Below are 22,187 nucleotides of genomic sequence, written 5' to 3'. Positions count from 1 at the left end.
ATTAGACCACATTAGATGAGAGATCCAGTTCAAATACCAAAGGAAATAGCAGGTTATCAACTATTAACTAAGGGGTCTGTTTACGAAGCCGCGCTAGCAGCTGTCCATGAGCTAATGCTGACAAGGCCCATTCATTTTGAATGGGCCTTGTCAGCATTAGCGCATGGACAGCCACTAGTGCAGCTTAGTAAACTGGAGCGTAAATTAAGTAAGAGGTCAAAGGAGTTAACAAAGAAATCCCTCTACTTTCCAAAAAGAATTGCAACTGAGCAGGTTCATAAAACATATGTATGTTGATCAAAAAAATTATACATTTACAAGGAAATCTCAATTGAAACCAAGGAGACAAGAAGAGATTTAAGTACTAAGAACTTCATCCTACATAATTGAGTCCATTTAGAAATATCTAGGAAAATAGACACTTCCCTCCAAGAAAAGTAGAATCCGAGAGCCTAAAAAAAGAGGCAAAATAAGGCCTTTTTATATTGTTGAAATACAAATGTCACCAATAGGGTTGACCTTGCAATCACTTCTTCAGTAGAACTCTCCAAAATCTGAGTTATATTCAAACTGTCAGAAGAAACATCCACAACTGTGGCAGCATCTGGAGAACTTGAACGTTGTCTAGGTACTGGAAGATAATAAATCTTATGCAAAGGCAAAAACCAGTATCAGAATAATAACATTTTTCCTTCAAAAACCTGTAAAACAGATCTTTTGGCAGCATTGTCAAAAGTTTATTCAAATTTTAATATACGTAAGTTTAAAATGTCTGGTATAGTTATCAAAGTTTTCCAGCCTGCGATGAACCAACAGTCTGTCCTGAGCCAAACTAGATTGTAAGGCTTGGGACTGCTGAACCTGAGTTTCCAAAGCATTAATCTTCACAGAATGAGTATTCAAAACTTCTTCACATTTGCCAATCTTTGTGTATATTGATTAAGTGGGGAGGATGTCCTGGCACATACCCTATAGAGAGAATCCAGTGCAGTCCAAATGGTCTCCGAAGTCACTTCTGCTGGCTTTCCAGGGGAGGAACCAATGGTACCAGGGGGAAAACCCCTCCTAAATCACTACTACTTATCATTTCTATAGTTCTACTAGACATACGCAGCGCTGTAAACTTGAACATGAAGAGACAGTCCCTGCTCGACAGAGCTTACAATCTAATTAGGACAGACGAACAGGACAAACAAGAGATAAGGGAATATTAAAGTGAGGATGATAAAATAAGGGTTCTGAACAAGTGAATAAGGGTTAGAAGTTAAAAGCAGCATCAAAAAGGTGGGCTTTTAGCTTAGATTTGAAGACGGCCAGAGATGGAGCTTGACGTACCGGCTCAGAAAGTCTATTCCAGGCATATGGTGCAGCAAGATAAAAGGAACGGAGTCTGGAGTTAGCAGTGGAGGAGAAGGGTGCAGATAAGAGAGTTTTACCCAGTGAATGGTATTCCCAGGGAGGAATGTAGGGAGAGATGAGAGTGGAGAGGTACTGAGGAGCTGCAGAGTGATTGCACTTATAGGTCAATAAGAGGAGTTTGAACTGTATATGAAAATGGATAGGAAGTCAGTGAAGTGACTTGAGGAGAGGGCTAATATGAGCATAACGACACTGGCGGAATATTAGTCATGCAGCAGAATTTTGAACAGATTGAAGAGGAGAGAGATGGCTAATTGGGAGACCTATGAGAAGCAAGTTGCAATAGTCTAAGCGAGAGGTGATGTGGATGAGGGTTCTGGTAGTGTGCTCAGAAAGGAAACGGTGAATTTTGGTGATATTATAGAGAAAGAAACGACAGGTTTTAGCAGTCTGCTGCATATGTGCAGAGAAGGAGAGGGAGGAGTCGAAGATGACCCCAAGGTTACGAGCTGATGAGACAACAAGGATGAGAGTGTTATCCACAGAAATAGAGAATGGGGGAGGAGGAGAGGTTGGTTTAAGGGGAAAGATAAGAAGCTCAGTCTTGGTCATGTTTAGTCTCAGATGGCGCTGAGACATCCAGGCAGTAATGTCAGACAGGCAGGATGATACTTTGGCCTGGATTTCAGCTGAGATTTCTGGTGTGGAGAGGTAGATCTGGGAGTCATCAGCGTAAAGATGATACTGAAAACCATGGGATGAGATCAGAGTACCAAGGGAAGAAGTATAGATGGAGAAAAGAAGAGGTCCCATGACAGATCCCTGAGGTACACCAACTGACAGTGGGATAGAAGTAGAGGAGGATCCACTAGAGTATACACTAAAGGTACGCTGGGAGAGATAAGAAGAAAATCAGGAAAGAACAGAGCCCTGAAATCCAAGTGAGGACAGCGTATCAAGGAGTAGGCTGTGATCAACAGTGTCAAAAGCAGCAGATAGATCGAGAAGGATGAGGATATAAAAGAGACCTTTGGATCTGGCCAGGAACAGATCATTGGAGACTTTAGCAAGCGCCGTTTCAGTTGAATGAAGGGGCGAAAGCCAGGTTGAAGTGGATCAAGAATAGCTTGAGATGAAAGAAAGTCAAGGCAACGGTGGTGAACAGCACGTTCAAGTATCTTGGATAGGAAAGGGAGGAGGGAGATGGGTTGATAGTTGGAAGGACAGGTAGGGTCCAATGAAGGTTTTTTAAGGAGTGGTGTGACTACGGCATTATTGAAGGCATCGGGAACAGTTGCAATGGACAGTAAAAGACTGAGGATATGACAGATAAAAGGGATGACAGTAGGAGAGATAATGTTGCTCAAAGCCCACCTCTTCAATGTCGCCTTCGGCACCTAACCACTACACCTCTATTCAGGAAATCTTGACTGCCCCAACTTGACATTTCATCCTTTAGATTGTAAGCTCCTTTGAGCAGGGACTGTCCTTCTTTGTTAAACTGTACAGTGCTGCGTAACCCTAGTAGCGCTCTAGAAATGTTAAGTAGTAGTAGTAGTAGTAGGAACAGGTAGTTAGTTTCAAGGAGGAAATAAGATGTGTAGTTTCCTCTTCAGTGATTTCAGGAAAGGAAGAAAAGGAGGCAGGGGTTGGAGGTTTAAGAGAATGGACTAAGGGAAGGAGAGGTGGAGGTGACCAGGTTGAGAATTCAAGTTTAATCTTGTGAACCTTATAATGAAAGTACTCAGCCAGAGTCTGGGGGGCAAGTGAAGGGGGGGTTGGAGGTGAAGTCACTTTAAGGAGAGAGTTCAGTGTGGCAAAGAGACGTCAAGGGTTTGAACCAAGAGAATTTGTCAACTGGATGCAGGGGCATAGCTATGGGTGGGCCTGGATGGGCCCAGGCCCACCCAATTTAGCCTCAGGCCCACCCACCCAGAGTCCGAGTCCATCCGTATCTTCGAATCCTCGCCCACAGCAACGAACTGGCGGGCGGGGCGCCAGTGCGCCGCTCTCCAGTAGTAAAAGCAGCAAGCCGGCAGGTTCGAGTCCGTCCTTCACTTCCCTGCCCTCTCTGCGTCCCACCCGCCCAAAAGGAAATGACATCAGAGGAAGGCGGGACGCAGAGAGGGCAGGGAAGCGAAGGGCAGACTCGAACCTGCCGGCTTGCTGCTTTTACTACTGGAGAGTAGCGCCCCGCCCGCCAGTTCGCCGCTGCAACCTCGGGAGTGGAGTGCAAGTGAGTCAGCCTATCAAGTCCACTGTAAGGAAGCCTTTCCTATGCTGCGTATTCCCTCCCCCCCCCCCCCAAATATGATGTAATTTCTTGGGAGATCCTTTGTATTTAAAAGTTTGAAGTGCTCCCAATGCTTCATGGGGGGTGGGGGTGAAAAGAGGGAAACTTGTTGGGCATGGGAGTGGAATGGAGGGGAGGGTGAAAAGGAGAGATGCTGCTTGGGGATGGGTTTAGGAGAGAGGGAAAATTGTTAGGCGGGGGGGCTGGAGAGATGGAAACTTGTTGGAAATGGGGGCTGGAGATAGGGAAGCTTATTGGGCATGGAAGTGGAGGGGGGTTTGGAGAGAGGGAAAATTGTTGGGCATGGAAGTGGAGGGGAGGAAGAAAATGAGAGATGCTGCATGGGGGTGTGTAGGAAACAGGGAAAATTGTTGGGCATGGGAGTGGAGGGGAAGGAGAGATGCTGTACAGGGAGTGAAGGAGAGAGGGAAAATTGTTGGGCCTGGGAGGTAAGGGAGAGATGCTGCATGGGCAGGTAGAAGAGAGGGATCATTATTGGACATGGGGGGGGGGGAGAGAGGGAGAGATGCTGCAAGGAGTGGGGAGAGAGTGGGATAATTGTTGAATGTAGGGTGGGGAGGGCAGGAGAGATGCTGCACAGGAGGGGTGAAGGATAAGGGAAGAAGAAATGTTGGACTGGGAAGGGAGGGAGAGATGCTGCACAAGGGAAAGAGGGATGAAGGAGAAATATTGGACATGGTGATGGAGGGGAGGAAGAGATGGCAAGATGCTGCATGGGGGGAGAGATGTTAGACTTGGGATGCAAGGGTAAGAGAGAGAGAGAGAAATAGAGAAAGAAAGAGAGAGAGCGAGAGATGGTGGTCAATGGAAAAGAGGGAAAAGGAAGAAGAGGGAACAATGTAGAACATGAGGGTGGAGGAGAGGGAAGGAGAGATGGTGCACGGAAGGGGAGAAGAAGGAGGGAGATGTTGGATCCAGGGGTAGAAAGGAGTGAGGGAGAAATGCTGGACTATGGGTGGGAGGGAAGAGAGGGAAAATGCTGGCTCCCAGGTGAGGGGACAAGAGGAAAGAGAGAAGGAACAGGAAGATGCTGGGAGGGGGTAGAGGGTGGGGGGAAGAGAAAGAGGAGGGAGACACTGGGATGGTGGTACCATGTGAGAGAGGCCAAGGGGGTGGTAAAGAAATTAATGAGAGGAGGATAGTGATTACAGGGAGTAGAAATATGATAACAGAGAGTAGGTTGAAGATGGAAGGGAATGGAAGGTTGGGGAAGGAGTGAGATGAGGAATAGGAGAGCTAGTGGGTGAAAGAAGGAGATGGAAATCTGATAGGTATCTGAAAAGTAAAAAGAAGGAAAAGGGTTAGAAAGAGGGTAAAATCTGAGTGGACAAAGAGCAGGAAAGAAAAAAATGGGAAATATCAATATGTCAAAGGCAAGTGTAGTGAGAGAATGGGATGAGAGTGGAGAAAAGACAAATGAACAGCAGCTGCTTGAAGGAGAATGAACAGAAAGACAGAAAAGTGAAAAAGAGAAACTGAAACCAACATGATGGGAAAAAAATGACCAGAGAACAAAGGTAGAAAAGGCATTTTATTTTTAATTTACTAACTGAAGTATGTTAGCTTGAGAAATATGCATAGCGGATGTCATTCTATTATGTTCAATAGAAAAAGACATACATTTCTATTTTTATTTCTCCACTGTCCAGTACATGGCGAGGTTCCTAGTTCAGTTTTTGTCTATATATTTTTATTTCTAATTTGTGATTCCTTGTTCTGTATTTAGTGAGATTCTGTCTGTGTGATTGTAATGGTAGGTGGTAAGATTGGAGGGGAGGCAGAGAAGAGAGAAAATTGTGTGTGGGGGGGGGAGGGCTTCTTTATTTTCTGTACTGGGCCCTAGCATGTCTAACACTAGTCCTGTCCCTTGCAGTAGCTGGTGGGGATCCCCAAGCTCCATCAGCTGAGGACCTCTGAAGGCAGCCAAAACTCCCTTCTACTAAGCTTGGCAGACAGCGGCAGCATCCTTGAGCCACTAACAAGCATGTGGGGAGTGCCAGCATCAATGCTTCTGCTGCCTGCTAATCTTGGTGAAAAGGAGTTCTGGCCATTTTCGCAGGAAGTCTTCAGCTGACAGAGCTTGAGGATACTCATGCGCCAAAATATATTTTGAGTTGGGAGGTGCCAGGAGAAAGGTGGAGAGTGGGAAGAGGAAGGGGGCGGAGACAGAGAGAAAAATATTGTGTCCACCTACTTTGGGCTCAGGCCCACCCAAAATTGGCTGTCTGGCTACGCCACTGACTGGATGTAATAGTCCTGTTTGGCAAGTAAAAGAGCAGGCTGGAAGGAGGTCAGCAAGAATTTGAAATGTATGAAGTCAGCATGGGCAAGGGATTTCAGCCAAAGGTGTTCGGCAGAGCAGGCACAGGAACGTAGGTAGCGGATTCACTCCCTTGTCACTCCTCAATACCAGGATTAAGCAGTGTTTATTCCCAAATCCATTGTAATAATTATTTATGGACTTTTCTTTTAAGAACTTGTCCAAATCTTTTTTAAACCCTGCTAAGCTAATTGCTTTTACCACATTCTTTGGCAATGACGTTCAAAGCTTAATTACAGGTTAAATGAAGAAATATTTTCTCTGATTTGTTTTACTACTTAGTAGCTTCAGTGCATGACCCCCTACTCCTTGTATTTTTGGAAAGAGTAAGCAAGCAATTGACGTCCCCCTGTTCTACTCCACTCAGTATTTTATAAACCTCTACCATATCTTTCCTCAGCTGTCCCTTCTCGAAGCTGGAGAGCCCTAGCCTCTTTAGCCTTTCCTCATAGGGAAGTCATCTCATCCGCTATCATTTTTGTTGCCCTTCTTTGTACCTTTTCTAATTCTGCTATATCTTTTCTGAGATGCAATGACCAGAATTGTACACAATATTCAAGGTGCTGTCACACCATGGAGTGATACAAAGGCAGTATAATATTCTGAGTTTTGTTCTCCATTCTTTCCTAATGATTCCTAACTTTCTTAGCCGCTGCTGCACACTGAGCAGAGGGTTTGAACATATCATCGATGATGACACCTAAATCCTTTTCCTGGGCAGTAACTCCTAATCTGGAACCCTGCATCATGTAGCCATAGTTTGGGTTCCTCTTCCCTACATGCATCACTTTTCACTCATTCACATTAAGGGCCCTGTTTACAAAGTTGCGCTAGTGGTTTTAGCGCATGCTAACCATGTAGATGCCCAAAATATTCCTATAGGCATCTACATGGTTAGTGCGAGCTACAAATGTGAGTGTGCCTTTGTAAACAGGGCCCTAAACATCATCTGCTATTTAGATGCCCAGTCTTCCAGTCCTGTAAGGTCCTGTAAGGTCCTCTTGCAATTTTGCACAATCCTCTTGTGATTTAACAACTTCAAATAACTTTGTGTCAACAGCAAATTCGACCACCTCACTTGTTTTTCCTGTTTCCAGATCATTTATAAATATGCTAAAAAGAAGCAGTCCCACTACAGAACCCAGGGAAACCCCACTCCATTGAGAATATTGATCATTTAATCCTACTGTCTGTTTTCTATCTTTTAACCAGGTCTTAATCCACAATAGGATACTGCTTTCTATCCTATGACAATTTCACTTCTTCAAGAGTTGTTCATGAGGCCTTCTGAAAATCCAGATAAACAATATCAATTGGCTCATCTTTATCAACATGTTTATTCACTCTCTCAAGAAATGTAGCAGATTGAGGAGGCAAGATTTCCATTGTTAAATCCATGTTGGCTTTCAGGCTTATTTTCGAAAGAGATCGCCAGCGATCTTCCGACACAAGTCGGGAGATGGCCAGCCATCTCCTAAAACCGGCCAAATCGGTATAATCGAAAGCCGATTTTTTGACACACTCGCCGGCATTCCGTTGCGGAGGCGGCCAAACTTCAAGGGGGCGTGTCGGCAGGGTAGAGAAGGCGGAACGTGGGCATGCTTACGAGATGGCCGGCTTCAGCTGATAATGGAAAAAAGAAAACCGGCGATGACGAGCATTTGGCCGGTTTTACTTGGTCTATTTATTTTCACAACCAAGTCTCAAAAAGGTGCCCAAACTGACCAGATGACCACCGGAAGGAATTGGGGATGACCTCCCCATACTCCCCCAGTGGTCACCAACCCCCTCCCACCCAAAAAAAAACCTTTAAAACATTTTTTTGCCAGCCTCTATGCCAGCCAGCTCCATGACAGCAGTATGCAGGTCCCTGGAGCAGATTTAAAGCCAGCTGCACTAAACTGCACAGAAGAGTCCTTCCCTTACCGATCGCTTAGCGAATCGATAAGGGAAAGGCATGCATGAAGGAAATCGCATGCAAATGAGCTGCTCATTTGCACGCGAATTTCCTTCCCTAGGAGGGGAAGCCAGTCGGCCAGCTCATTAAAAAAAAAGATATTTTTTGAGGATGGGAGGGTGTTAGTGACCACTGGGGGAGTAAGGGGAGGTCATCCCCGATTCTCTCCGATGGTCATCTGGTCATTTTGGGCACCTTTTTGTGCCTTGGTCGTAAGAAAAACACAACCAGGTAAAGTCATCCAAGTGCTCGTCAGGGGTGCCCTTTTTTTTCCATTATGGGTCGAGGACGTCCATTTGTTAGGCACGCCCAAGTCCCGCTTTTGCTACGCCTCCAACACACCCCCTTGAACTTTGACCTTCCCTGCAATGGAAAGCAGTTGGGGACGTCCAAAATCCGCTTTCAATTATACCGATTTGGATGACCCTGTGAGAAGGACGCCCATCTTCCATTTGTGACGAAAGATGGGTGTCCTTCTCTTTTGAAAATGAGCCCAATAGTCCACAAAGGACTATGTCTACAATTGTTCCTCCTATTGTTGGTTCCTGACCAAACGTTGACCATTTAAAAATATATGAATATTCATTGCCACTATCTGAATAGGCTGCAGCACTGAATTTACTATAAGGTGGTCATCACCACTAACTATATACATACAGCAGCAGCAGCAGCAGCAGCAATATTCAGTCGCTATACTTAAAGCTGTGCAATATAATTCAGGAAAGTTCTTATTCTGGCCTTTGCAAATACAGGCTGAATATCGCTGCTATATATACAGTTAGGCATTCTACCCAGCACTATCCATATACCCACTAATTCTATAAAAGTCACCAAAAGTTGCACGCACAAATTTGGGCATGAACCCAATTTGTGCACACAATTTAATTGAACAACTAGTCAATAAGTTCCAACAATTGGCTTTTAACAAACAATTATTGGTACTAATTAGAATCAATTAAAATGTACATGCATAAATGTAGGCGCGTGATCCGTACCTGAATTTTACATGCATCCTAAAAAAGAGCACAGAAATGAGAGGCTCATGGGCGGATCGGGCAGATCGTGGGCATGGTTTTGGGTTACGTGCACAATTATAGAATAAGGGAGTTCCGCATGTAAATTTAAGCGGGGTCATTTGCACCACTGCGGTTCAGAATAAAATCCCTAAGCAAAAGAGCTTTTGCTTTGATAGCCCTACAGTTCAATAGAGCTGCCAGGACGGTGAAATGAGAGACCAAATGTGGAGACGTAATTGATGCATGAGACAAGGGGGTCAGAAAGCGTGTAATGGTAGGAAAACAAGTAGAATGACTTACCGTAAGTTGATAGTTCCATAGTACTGGGATAGAGAAGGCCTCAGGTAAAGTCTCCACATGCAAGATTATACCACCCAGGATGCAAAGCCAAAGAAAATGAGATCCAAGAAATGTTGGGAGAAGGAAGCCATAGTTACAGTGAGCCTTGCTCCAAGGAGAACTACCTGCTCCTTTGGTGTGCTCCTTCGGTATGTGCCCATATCGTGCACTAACAAGGGTGCTATACTGAAATAGTTTCTTCCAGGACTGGGTTGCTTACGTAGAATGTCACATGGGAGGGACAGCAATCGGGAGAAAGCACTGATAGCAATAGCGATTTCAGCGTTGGGTCAGCTTAGTATCTGCAAGTCACAAAATCACAACAAATACTCTTTCAGCAAAACAGAGGACTTATATGTTTAGCAGCAACCAATAAACATAAAAGTCCCTTTGAATATTAACCCATGTGTATATGTTTTAATAGCTTAATTCTTTTATGTGAATTTATGTTTTGTTGATTATTAGCTGCTTTGTTGCTGTCTTGAACCAAAAGGCAGAATGTAAGGGGCTGATATTCAGTGGGAGATAACCACATAGGAGAGGCTTTGGCTAGGTGATCCCCATGTTTTCCTATAACTGAATATTGCTGCTGAAAATCTGGGGCAGACCGCTGCAGACCTATCCTAGCAGTGCAGTCTAGGGATGGAGTCTGTATAAAGTTGGGAGTTACCCAGTTAGTGGTGATTTTTAGTCCACTCACTGGGTAACTACCCAAATACAATTAGGACATCCTATGGGAGCACTCTATAGTACTGGGATGAAGAAAGGAGGGTGGCTGTTCCTTTAATAGTCAGCATCCTTCCTCATTCCGACCTGCTAAGCGAGCAGTTCGCCCTCTGGTGGCCAAACCAGCGGTGAAATCTCTAGTTCAGGGGAAAAACTACACTCCCCAGAAGCCACTGCAGGGTCAGTTGGACTCACAGGAGGGGGAGGGGGAAGTGAATGATTGGGAGATGAGTTCTGAGCCAGGGGATGAGGAGCAGCTGAGGGAAATTATGGAGGAGGAAGAGATGGAATGCAATAAAGAGGAAGTGGGGGTGGAAGAGGGGGTAGAGTGTATGGAGGTGGCTGGTTTGGCTCAGACTTGTGGGGAAAAGGGAAAAGCTTTTGTGGCCTCTGTATTGCCAAGACTGTGGATGTTGGGGGAGGCTAAAGTGAGCCAGTGGAGAGGAGGCTGGTGGAAACAACTAACCCAGAAACTGTCTGCTGATAAAAGATAGTGCTGCAGGTTAGGTTGTGTTGGTAAGCAGAGTCAGCAACTGTCATGTGGAAAATAGGATTGAACTGTGCTGGAACTAAGGACTGTTATAATAAGCTGAATTATACATGCTAGGAGGGATTGAACTATGTTGGAAATGATGACTGTTAATGATAAGCTGAACTATCCATGCTGGAGGAATTGGTTTAAGTCAAAACTAATACTGTGTTTGAAGAACTTGAACAATAAAGCCTAGGATTTGTTTTCTAAGAACTTTGAGTGTGTGAAAGTCTCTGAAGGATGGTAAAGAAAGAAACTAGGGGCTATACTGACTCTGATCAACGGAGGGAGAGACTGAGTGGGAAGAAGCTGGTCTTAACCATGAGGTGTACAGGAGAGCCCAGCACACGAGAGTCAGAAGAAGTTAAGCAGGGACAGCCTCAGTCACACCTGGAAGGGTGACCCAGTTATACCTAACATTATTCAGTTACTTTTCTGGGTTCAAGTCTGAATAGTGCTGGTACATGGATAAGTGCTGGCAGCTGTAGAATACCTGAATATTCAGTGCCAGAATCTGCAAATGGTAACTGAATTCAAAAATGCGTGGGATGAACACAAAGGAATCCTGTTTAGAAGGAATGGATCCAGAGAAACTTAGCAAAGATTAGGTAGCAACACCACCAGCAGCAGAATCCTTCTGAAACTCACCCCCTACAGCAGCAGCCCCCTCCTGAGCCTACCATGTCAGACTCATTGGTGGCTAGTAGGGGCAGGAGCGATCCCCACTTGCTCCTGCCCAAACCTTCTCCTGCCTCAAAATACTTCCAGTGGCAAGAGCCAGGAGCAGGTATGGGCAGAAGAGAGTGGAGATCGCTCCTGCCCCCATTAGCCACCAATAATACGGTAAGCCCAGGAGGGGGCTGACACTGGAGATGGATTTGGGAGGGAGGCTGCTGCTTGCAGGTGAGTCTGGAAAGAGTGTCTTTTTGGTCAGATGAGAGCTGATCAGGTCAGGGCCATTTTAATTTTTTACTTCGATTTCTGTCAAAACTGAGTGGCTAATTTCAATCACAGATTCTTTAGTACTGCGTCACTACCATGAGAGGTTGTGGCAGCCATTTTGGAAAGGCAGCCTCTAGGGAAAGGAATGAGTGGACTTTGCTCCTGCCCCCACTACCCCTACTGGACCACCAGAAATTGCAGATAGGTCCCAGGGGATATGCTATCCTGCATGAAGGAGGGGGTGGGGAATTTGTGTGGACAGGGGCAGGAGAGGGTGGATCGCTGTAGCATGACAGGGAGGGGATTCACAGACATGGAACTAGAGGGAGAATTGGGCCCCGGGAGGGGAGCCAAGAATTAGAGGTCCTCTTCATTTTTCTTTTGTCATGCGGGTCCCTGCCAAATATTCAGCCAGGGCCACGTAGCTAAGCACCTGAATTTAGAACAGCTTTTGAGCTGTCCTAAATTCAACCCCTTAGCAATGTGGGTGTCAGCACTGAATACTGCTGGCACCTGCATAACTGTCGATTCCTCCCCAATACTGCCCCCTGTACTGATCTGACCTACTCATCTGTCTGTTGGTCATTTAGAGCCAATTAGTGGCACTGCCCAGTTAAGTACTGCTGAACATTGGCAGTTGGCAGCACTGAGTGGTTTAAGCAGGCAGGAGTCTCTCCTGCCCATTTAAATCAACTTTAAATATCGCCCCTCCCCCCCCCCCCCCCCCAAAAAAAAGAATCTAGCTAGTAGTTCACCTATAGAAAGAAAGAATTTAGGTGAAAGTTCTGATTATACTGAGTGTGTAGGATGCAAAAGAAGGAGTAGGGAATGACACAATGACTTCCAGTGGGCAGTTCGGTGTTAAACTCAATCTTTATTAAACAAGCACCAATTCAGGACCGTTTCGGCAGATAAGACCGCCTGCCTCAGGGGTCAACAATACTGTAAAGTACAATTGCTATATCGATGGTGCAAGACACTGAAATGACAGTGGCTCATCCAGCTGTGCGGTACAGAGTTTGATGTAAATGGTGCTAGTTGTTAAAAGGCAATAGTACACTAAGAGGGGCTCATTTTCAAAGCACTTAGCCTCCCAAAGTTCCATAGAAACCTATGGAACTTAGCCTCCCAAAGTGCTTTGAAAATATGCCTGTTGTAAGCCTACGGCTGAGACCAAACAAAAGCTGCTGCCAAAAGAAGCAAAAAGATTGAGTTTGACACCGAACTTACCACTGGAAGTCATTGTGTCATTCTCTATTCCTTTGCATCTTGGACACGTCGTAGGGATCCTTTTCCTGTTGTTGTTGTTTTTTTTGGTTTATATTGAGTGTGTCTCATCACAGTGGGTTCCAAGAAGTAGCAGAGTAGAAAGCCACCGCCTATTGAGAGCAATCAAGGAAATCACTGGAAAATGAGATTGAAAGCAAAAGTACACACTGTAACTTCAAATAGTAGTTCCTTTCCTGGAAAGTACTGATTTTCTTCCAAGTTCTTTAATGGGTCTGGATGCATGGTTTGCAAACAAAACCAAACCAATGAAAAACTAACAGCTTGCCTAGCTATAGTAACCAAAGGACACACATGATAATGGTACAATTTAAGTGTTGTAGCTGCTTAGGTTGGCCATGGTACAACATGTCTCCCTTACTTGGGCTTTCCTGCAACTGCAGGTTTTAGTGTCGATTAAGGTTCGACATGCTGCAGTCTACCATTGTTCATCTCAGCCTTCTAAGAACTATTCCCAGAGCAAATTGTATAGCTACTCTCCTAGATATCGGCATTATTTCTCTTGAAACTGCTTCCAGTTATCTCACTAGATTTCCTGGGCACTTGGATGTTCTCACAAAGAATGAAATCGAAACAGTCAGAGAAAACTAATGGCTGCTTTGTGGGGGATTGAGATGGGGGAGGGGGGAAGAGGCAACAAGCCTTTATGTCTTGAATTTTTAGGCAGTGAAATATGATAGGTTTTTAAAAAGTTATATTTTTTTCTCTTAAAATGTATTTAGGGAGTGACATCATCTAAATCTTATTCCCTCTTACCCAGTTTTAATATTAGGAAATAGTTATAGTTAAAACATTTCTGTCTAAAGCTGGATTAGGCCTGGCCCTAATGTGACATTTTGATGTTAAATGTATTAATTGCTATTGTATTCTACTTTTTGATGATTTTATTTTCATTATAGGTATTTTATAATGTTACCAGTATAAGAAACTGTCAAAAATGAAGGGAACAAAATGTCATACATGCAGGTACAACTACCTCCCCAGTTTCTCCCTGCCCCTGGGAACACCCTTTTTCTTACCGTGAATAAAAAACATGTGTAGCATCTTTCTACCTGACCTTGTATGAGATGCATATATGGTAGTGCATCTCTTGCTTAAGGGAGTGAGGGTAACTCTGGAAGTGCTGCAAAAAAAAGAGAGGGGAAGCATGCAGAGTGTGGCTCATAGAAATCTTTCCAACTCCTCTGCATGTAAGGTTACCACATTTTTGGCTTGCAAATCTGGGACACACATGCAGGGAGGGGCCTTCCCTTGGCAATTCTCCACCATAAAAAAATTATAATCTGCTAAAAATAAATATATAGAGGAGCATTTTCAATAGGACATTCAAATGGTGAAATAAACATTTATCGGAAAACGTCTAAAAATGAAAGTCCATAATGGAAGAAAGACCTAAACGTTTTCTGATATTTGAAAATACAGGAAAAAAGAGAGGACGCACGTCAGATGTCATACACGTTCACAGATAAACTTCTCCGCCAATCAGAAATATACTATACACAATGTGCAACCTCATTACTGGTCCCTGCTTCGAGAAAACATCCATGGCAATGGCAGGACATACCTTCAATGTTCAAAACATGCATATATACCTCTGCACGTGCAGGAATGTTCCTTCTAAGGCATAGGAGAGAAAGTTTTAAGCACCACCACCACCTGCACCCCGCACAATATCTCAATGAGGGCATGGCGATCTATCAGAGGCACCCAGGCAAGGTGAGTGTGAACAAGACCTGTCGCTTCTTCCTCTTCAACATCAGCAAAATTCGCCCTTTCCTCTCTGAGCACACCACCAGAACTCTCGTCCACACTCTCATTACCTCTCGCCTTGATTACTGCAACTTACTCCTCACCGGCCTCCCACTCAGCCATCTATCCCCCCTTCAATCAGTTCAGCACGCTGCTGCACGTCTTATATTCCGCCAAAACCGATATACTCATATCACCCCTCTCCTCAAATCACTTCATTGGCTTCCGATCAGATATCGCATACAATTCAAGCTCCTCCTCCTTACCTACAAGTGCACTCAGTCTGCGGCTCCTCACTACCTCTCCACCCTCATCTCCCCCTATGTTCCCGCCCGTAACCTCCGCTCACAGGACAAAGCCCTTCTCTCAGTACCCTTCTCCACCACTGCCAACTCCAGGCTCCGCTCATTCTGCCTTGCTTCACCCTATGCCTGGAACAATCTTCCTTTACCCATACGCCATGCCCCCTCCCTACCCATCTTCAAATGTCTACTTAAAACTCACCTCTTCTATGCTGCCTTCGGCGCCCAACCGCTCGAGATAGATAGAATGCCCCAATCTATCCACCCTATCAGATTAACTGTTCACTCGTCCTCTAGATTGTTCACTTGTCCTTAGATTGTTCTTTTGTCTTTAGATTGTAAGCTCTTTGAGCAGGGACCGTCCTTCTATGTTTAAATTGTACAGCGCTGCGTAACCCTAGTAGCGCTTTAGAAATGCTAGTTAGTAGTAGTTAGTAGTAGTAGTAACAACTGTCCCCAAGGATCAGAGCACCACTGATGTGCAAGTACCATACATAGACAAGGTCCGATACAGTGAGGTTCCTTTGTTGTTGCAATATGTTATTGATTTTTCATAAGAAAGAATAACACAATATTACTGAAATCAGAATGTACAGAATATCCAATGACAAGTAATTATGGGGCCCCTTACACAAACCATTCAATTCTAAAATGAGGGCCTGCCTATATCTGGACCCCCTCTCCCCCTAGCATCCCACCCACACCTACATACTGATTAGAATGTTGACAGCAGCTCACTAAAGTACATTGAGCCACCCAAAGGCATACCTACTTTACCCCACTGCCCACTTCCACCTCTCAACTACAGTGCACATGCTCCACAAAAAGGCCACCTTACCATCCTCAGTCCCCATGTTCACCTCAGCTCACACAGCACATGTGCCTGTGTAATGCATACCCCCCACATACACACCCCAAATCTGACTGTTGCTATCTGTCATAGGCTACATGAGGAGCATTGCACAACATGTTGTAAAAAATAATAATGTATGTGATGCCAAGAAGGCCCATCATCTGAGCCCTGTCTCCACCAATTTGTGTTTTGCAGATGCTTCAGTATCCAATGGGACCTTGAGTTGCTCCGGCATCAGTACAGGCATATCCACAGTGAAGACCCTGCCCTAATCTGATGCATGAGGGAGTGCCTCAGGGCCCAATATAAGTACCACAGACATAGCACCTCTATAACAGCTCTGTCCCCAATTAAGGCCTGAGTATGCAGCTACCTTTGTTACAGGGCATCCACAATCCCCATATCTGCAGGCAACCTCCAACCTATGAAATAACAAGGAAAGGAAAGGGGAGGAGGAAACCCTTTGGACAGCATCCTTCAGCGACCAGTAGAAAAGTGCCCAGTGTGTCACACACACCTACCTAGTATATTGTAGCTGCTATGGCAGGGTAGATAAAACAGTAACCTCAAATATCCACAGTGGGAATCAAACACACATCTATGGTACACAGCACTAACCCCTAGGCAAAAACAGATCTGACACAGGAGTGTTGAAGGAGGACAGTACACTGACCACAGAGAGCAGCCACAGCATCAGCTGTCCCCCATATGGATGGTCTGTCATGCCCCCTAATCCACACTCATTGGATATACAATTGACAGCTCCAAACCTCGGTATGCTGCCCTGTGAGACATCCCTCAAGGCCCAAGCTGGGGGCCCCTGAAATCTCCACATTATAGTGGGTCCTCAATCCCCTCATGGAAACTCCAACCTATGTATACATTTCCCCTTCCCCCAGCAGTCTCAATGTATGGGCATGAGTCAGGGGGTGATGTGCAGTCACTGCCATCAGTAAAAGCCCTAAAACAGCTAGCATGAGTACCCCACAGATAGATGCCCCGAAACATAGGTTTCCCACCTTGACATCTTTAAACTGCCTTTCTCCTGGGGGTCCCAGCAGAGATGGCAAGAAGAATAGGAAGTGCCGACAGGATCCTCTGCCATCCAGCCAGCTGTAGGACACAAAGGCATGGGGACACACCCACACCCACATCCTTAACAAAAATAGTAACAATGGTTTCATCCATGGAACAGCGCAATGCCAAACTACCTCAGAGCCAGTGCCTGCTCACCCAGGACCCTTCAGCAGGGCCAGAATCCATCCTGCGTGCCCATTACCAGAAAACCCTCTCAGGTGACAAACAGCTCTGATATCATTGCCTCCAAGGTTCCCTGCTATACCATCTCGTTGGTGCCAAATCTCAGCCATGTCTTCCAGTTAACAACTGCCCCCATTTGTCCCTGTCCCTGCCTCCCAATAGCCAGCTGCACCACTATGCAGGCCATGCAGGATATGTTAATCTCAGATGCAAACCTTTCATATACACAGGGCCAAACAGCCTGCCCAGGACCAGCCTGCCCTCAATCAGGCCACCCAGGTCCAGCAAGCCCCAGATCAGGATGTCCATAGCAACATAGTAGATGGAGAGTCCATCCAGTCTGCCCAACAAGATAAACTCATAGTATAAACTCATAGCCCAGGATCAGTCTGCCCCAGATCAGGTTGCCTAAGACCAGCCCCCCCCCCCCCCCCCCCCCGCAGATCAGGCCACCCAGCACCCTGGAAACATCCAGAGGCTGACGGGGAAGACCCCTTGAGGAACCTGCCCCCACTGGAGGGGAAAGAAAGGGTACTGGAACAGCCACTCCCCAGCAGCTACACTGGAGGGCACAGCAACTGAGGGCTGCCATGAAACAGCTGCCATGCTTGCAGTGGTCCCACTCAAACAGACATCCTAGTAGAGCTCCTGTTTCAAGCCTCAGCCATGCACAGAGACTTGCAGCAGGAGGTGCTGTCCTAACGACAAATACTGGGCCAGATTGTGGAAGAGCTCAGGATGCTTATATCATGGACCATGCAGCCCCATCAACCCCAGCTTTCCCTCAGACCAGATATCTGGTGGCAGCATTGGTACAGGATAATGACCAGATTGTTAACCCCAGGGAAAGATGGCTAAAGAGTGCAATGGTGATGTAGGTGGGCATTCTGCCCCATACTGTAACCCACAATGCTATTTGTGTGACCTGCTTTGAATCCTCATGTCCAGGTAACTGCATCTACATTAGGGAATAATCCCCTTTGGTCATTTCACCTTAAAACCATTCCCCTAATCCACAGAGGGATGCTGGCTGAGCTCATGACTGTAGGGCATCTGGGAATGGAGCCTTTCCTGAATTGAGTCATGATACCATATAGTGCCCTGCCAGGTCCTGGGGATGCTAAGCGTAGGGGGTGTGTGCTGAGGGGGGGGGGGGTGTTACAGAGGTACTGCTCACAAATAGTACACTTAGCTTTACTGAAAACTGGTCAGAATGAGTCCTTGTCTGGCGCGGACCCCTAGCTGGTGTGCTCCCTGGTCAGCACTATGGGCAGGAGAGAGATGGGGTTCTCATTCTGGGTCTGGCTGCTGCTGTGGTTGCTGTCCCTCCTCTGGCAGGGCCTGTATTCTTCAGAGAGCCAGGCTGTGCAGCATGCAGTAGGCCATGAAAAGTTTGGCAACCTCCCCTCTGGAATGGTCCAGACATCTGAAGCAATTGTTGTGCTGGCCTAAGGTCTGTTCCTTGATGGTGCAGATGCTCTTATGCCTTTTGTTGTACTCCTCCTCCATCTCATTTTGGGGGTGGTTTATGGGAGTCATGAGCCAGGTTTGCTGGGGGTGGGGGGTAGCCTTTGTCACCTGTTAGGGGAACAGAATCACAAACAAGGATGTATATTGGCTGGTATGGAGACTTTGTGAAGGTGGAGTAATGGTTGTGTGTTCTGAGGGCATCTAGAGGGAGGGAGTGTGTTGAGGTTTAGGAGGGGGAGGGGGTATGGGAATCCCTGTACTGCTTGCTTAGGAGCCAGCTACTGGTCATCTCCCCTTAGTCAAATCTGCAATACATTCTGGAATGCTGGAAGATGAATCATGGGTGGAGCCTGGGTTGCAGGCACACACATCTACACTCTCCTCTTTGGCATCACACAAGACCTGCATGTTCATGGAGTGATATGGTTTTCTATTCCTGTAGGTGTCCTCGTGTCCCCGGGGAGTCTGAGTGTGACATATGTGCATTCTATGACACCTATGACGTAGGGGAAGCAGTTTGTGGTGTATGATTGAGCCATATTGTTCTGGAGTGCCTGGGCAGTAATTTGGAAGGTAGTATAGTGTGAGGAGTGATGAGGAAGGCATCAAGCAACTAGCAAGAGAGTTGAAGATGGTGGGCTGGATGAGGCCTGCATTGACAGCTAGCACTGTCTGGAAGTGCCAGTAACCAGAAAAGCGAAGGAGGCAGTGACCTTCAGGTGGACTGGCACAGGATTATTCCTCCATGTCTTGGGCTAGAGGTGGGGTTGTACCTGGTCACAGAGGTGTTGCATGGCAGCCCTGTCAAAGCAGAATCTAGTAAGGCATTCCTGGTCAGTAAGATCCAGGAAATGGATCTGGGGCCTGAAGGCTCTCTGATAGGGATATCTCCTCCAGGACCTCCTCTCCAAACTCTAATCCATCTCCAGCAATGTGTGAGCCACCAAAGCATTCAACACATCCATGATTGATGTGCAGTGTCCCACTACCACAGGTGCAACCCACTGACCCTAGAAACACCACTGTGCACACCTCCACCTACTGCACTTTGTGAGACCCAGCACCAGCACCTACACCTACATGAGACAACATATCAGCTGCCCTAAACGCTCACTCTCCCACCACCAACAGTCCTGACGCACACACTGGGAACACTAAGCACTCACTCTTCCACCACCAGCAAATAGTCATTACACACAAAGCTGCAGCACAGAGCACAGTGACAAACTGGGAGTGGACAAACAGGAATAATGAGAGACTGAGGAAAAGCAGATAGGGAGGTATAATGGGAGATGTGGGGGTTCGGGGGATGTGATGATTTGGTGAGGAAGGAGATGGGTGTGGCTGGGGGAGGCTAGCAGGTGTGGGCAAGGAGTTGAGGAGATGAGACACAGGGAAGGAAAGGCAGGAAATGTGAGGGTCAAAAGGTTCAGACTGGGGCAAATACACAAAGGTAACAAAGCACTTAGCAACTCTCCATTATTTCTCACAAATGACCACATCCACTCTCCAACTCAGCAAAATCACACATGGGTCTAAAAACAGGTTTAGCCTTACCCTTACTATTGATTTGAAGTTAAATAATGCATTCAAGTGAATGAAAACTTATATTAAAATTTTGAAAAAGCGAGGAGGTTTTACAGACTGGTGAGGACATTCACACGGCACTCCTGTTGTTAAAATAGAACAAGCCGAGCATCTGAGGTCTTTTTCTTCCTCCAAAACAGTGATGTTGATAAATCAAACCAAAAAATTTTGAAGTAAAATAAGCTTTTAAAGCAAGTCTAATTCCGGATGTTTTTCTTTCTGCCCCCAGGAAGTCATTTTGCTATTCATTATTGCCATAAAATGGTCATTTAACCCAACCTTCTATTTTCTAATAATCAGTTCCTAATCCAAAGAAGCACATGGAGGGGCATTTTCGATCGGGGACGCCCATCTCTAAGGGCACCCATCTCCGAGGATGGCACCGCGAAGGGGTGGGGCCAACCGTATTTTCGAAACGAGATGGCCGGCCATCTTTCGTTTCGATAATACGGTTGGGGCCGCCCAAATGTCAGAGATGGCCAGCCTCGGTTTTCACCCATAATGGAAACTGAGGCTGGCGATCTCAAAGCCGGCCAAATCCAAGGCATTTGGTCGTGGGAGGGGCCAGCATTTGTAGTGCACTGGTCCCCCTCACATGCCAGGACACCAACTGGGCACCCTAGGGGGCACTGCAGTGGACTTCAAAAGTTGCTCCCAGATGCATACCTCCCTTACCTTGGGTGCTGAGCCCCCCAAATCCCCCCAAACCCACTCCCCACAATTGTACACCATTACCATAGCCCTTAGGGGTGAAGGGGGACACCTACATGTGGGTACAGTGGGTTTTGGACCGTTTTGGAGGGCTTAACATTTACCACCACAAGTGTAACAGGTAGGGGGGGATGGGCCTGGGTCCACCTGCCTGAAGTGCACTGCACCCACTAAATACTGCTCCAGGGACCTGCATACTGCTGTCAGGGAGCTGGGTATGACATTTGAGGCTGGCAATAGAGGCTGGCAAAAAAATATATTTTTTATTTTTTGGGGGGTGGGAGGGAGTTGGTGACCACTGGGGGAGTAAGGGGAGGTCATCCCCGATTCCCTCCGGTGGTCATCTGGGCAGTTCGGGCACTTTTTTAGGACTTGGACCTAAAAAAAAAAGGGACCAAATAAAGCAGACCAAATCCTCGCCAGGGACGCCCTTCTTTTTTCCATTATCAGCCGAGGACGACCATCTCTTAAAATGTATTTAGGGAGTGACATCATCTAAATCTTATTCCCTCTTACCCAGTTTTAATATTAGGAAATAGTTATAGTTAAAACATTTCTGTCTAAAGCTGGATTAGGCCTGGCCCTAATGTGACATTTTGATGTTAAATGTATTAATTGCTATTGTATTCTACTTTTTGATGATTTTATTTTCATTATAGGTATTTTATAATGTTACCAGTATAAGAAACTGTCAAAAATGAAGGGAACAAAATGTCATACATGCAGGTACAACTACCTCCCCAGTTTCTCCCTGCCCCTGGGAACACCCTTTTTCTTACCGTGAATAAAAAACATGTGTAGCATCTTTCTACCTGACCTTGTATGAGATGCATATATGGTAGTGCATCTCTTGCTTAAGGGAGTGAGGGTAACTCTGGAAGTGCTGCAAAAAAAAGAGAGGGGAAGCATGCAGAGTGTGGCTCATAGAAATCTTTCCAACTCCTCTGCATGTAAGGTTACCACATTTTTGGCTTGCAAATCTGGGACACACATGCAGGGAGGGGCCTTCCCTTGGCAATTCTCCACCATAAAAAAATTATAATCTGCTAAAAATAAATATATAGAGGAGCATTTTCAATAGGACATTCAAATGGTGAAATAAACATTTATCGGAAAACGTCTAAAAATGAAAGTCCATAATGGAAGAAAGACCTAAACGTTTTCTGATATTTGAAAATACAGGAAAAAAGAGAGGACGCACGTCAGATGTCATACACGTTCACAGATAAACTTCTCCGCCAATCAGAAATATACTATACACAATGTGCAACCTCATTACTGGTCCCTGCTTCGAGAAAACATCCATGGCAATGGCAGGACATACCTTCAATGTTCAAAACATGCATATATACCTCTGCACGTGCAGGAATGTTCCTTCTAAGGCATAGGAGAGAAAGTTTTAAGCACCACCACCACCTGCACCCCGCACAATATCTCAATGAGGGCATGGCGATCTATCAGAG

This window comes from Microcaecilia unicolor, chromosome 4 (genome assembly GCF_901765095.1).
Source record: "Microcaecilia unicolor chromosome 4, aMicUni1.1, whole genome shotgun sequence".
Taxonomy (NCBI): Eukaryota; Metazoa; Chordata; class Amphibia; order Gymnophiona; family Siphonopidae; genus Microcaecilia; species Microcaecilia unicolor.
Note: the sequence above shows the minus strand (reverse complement) of the source record.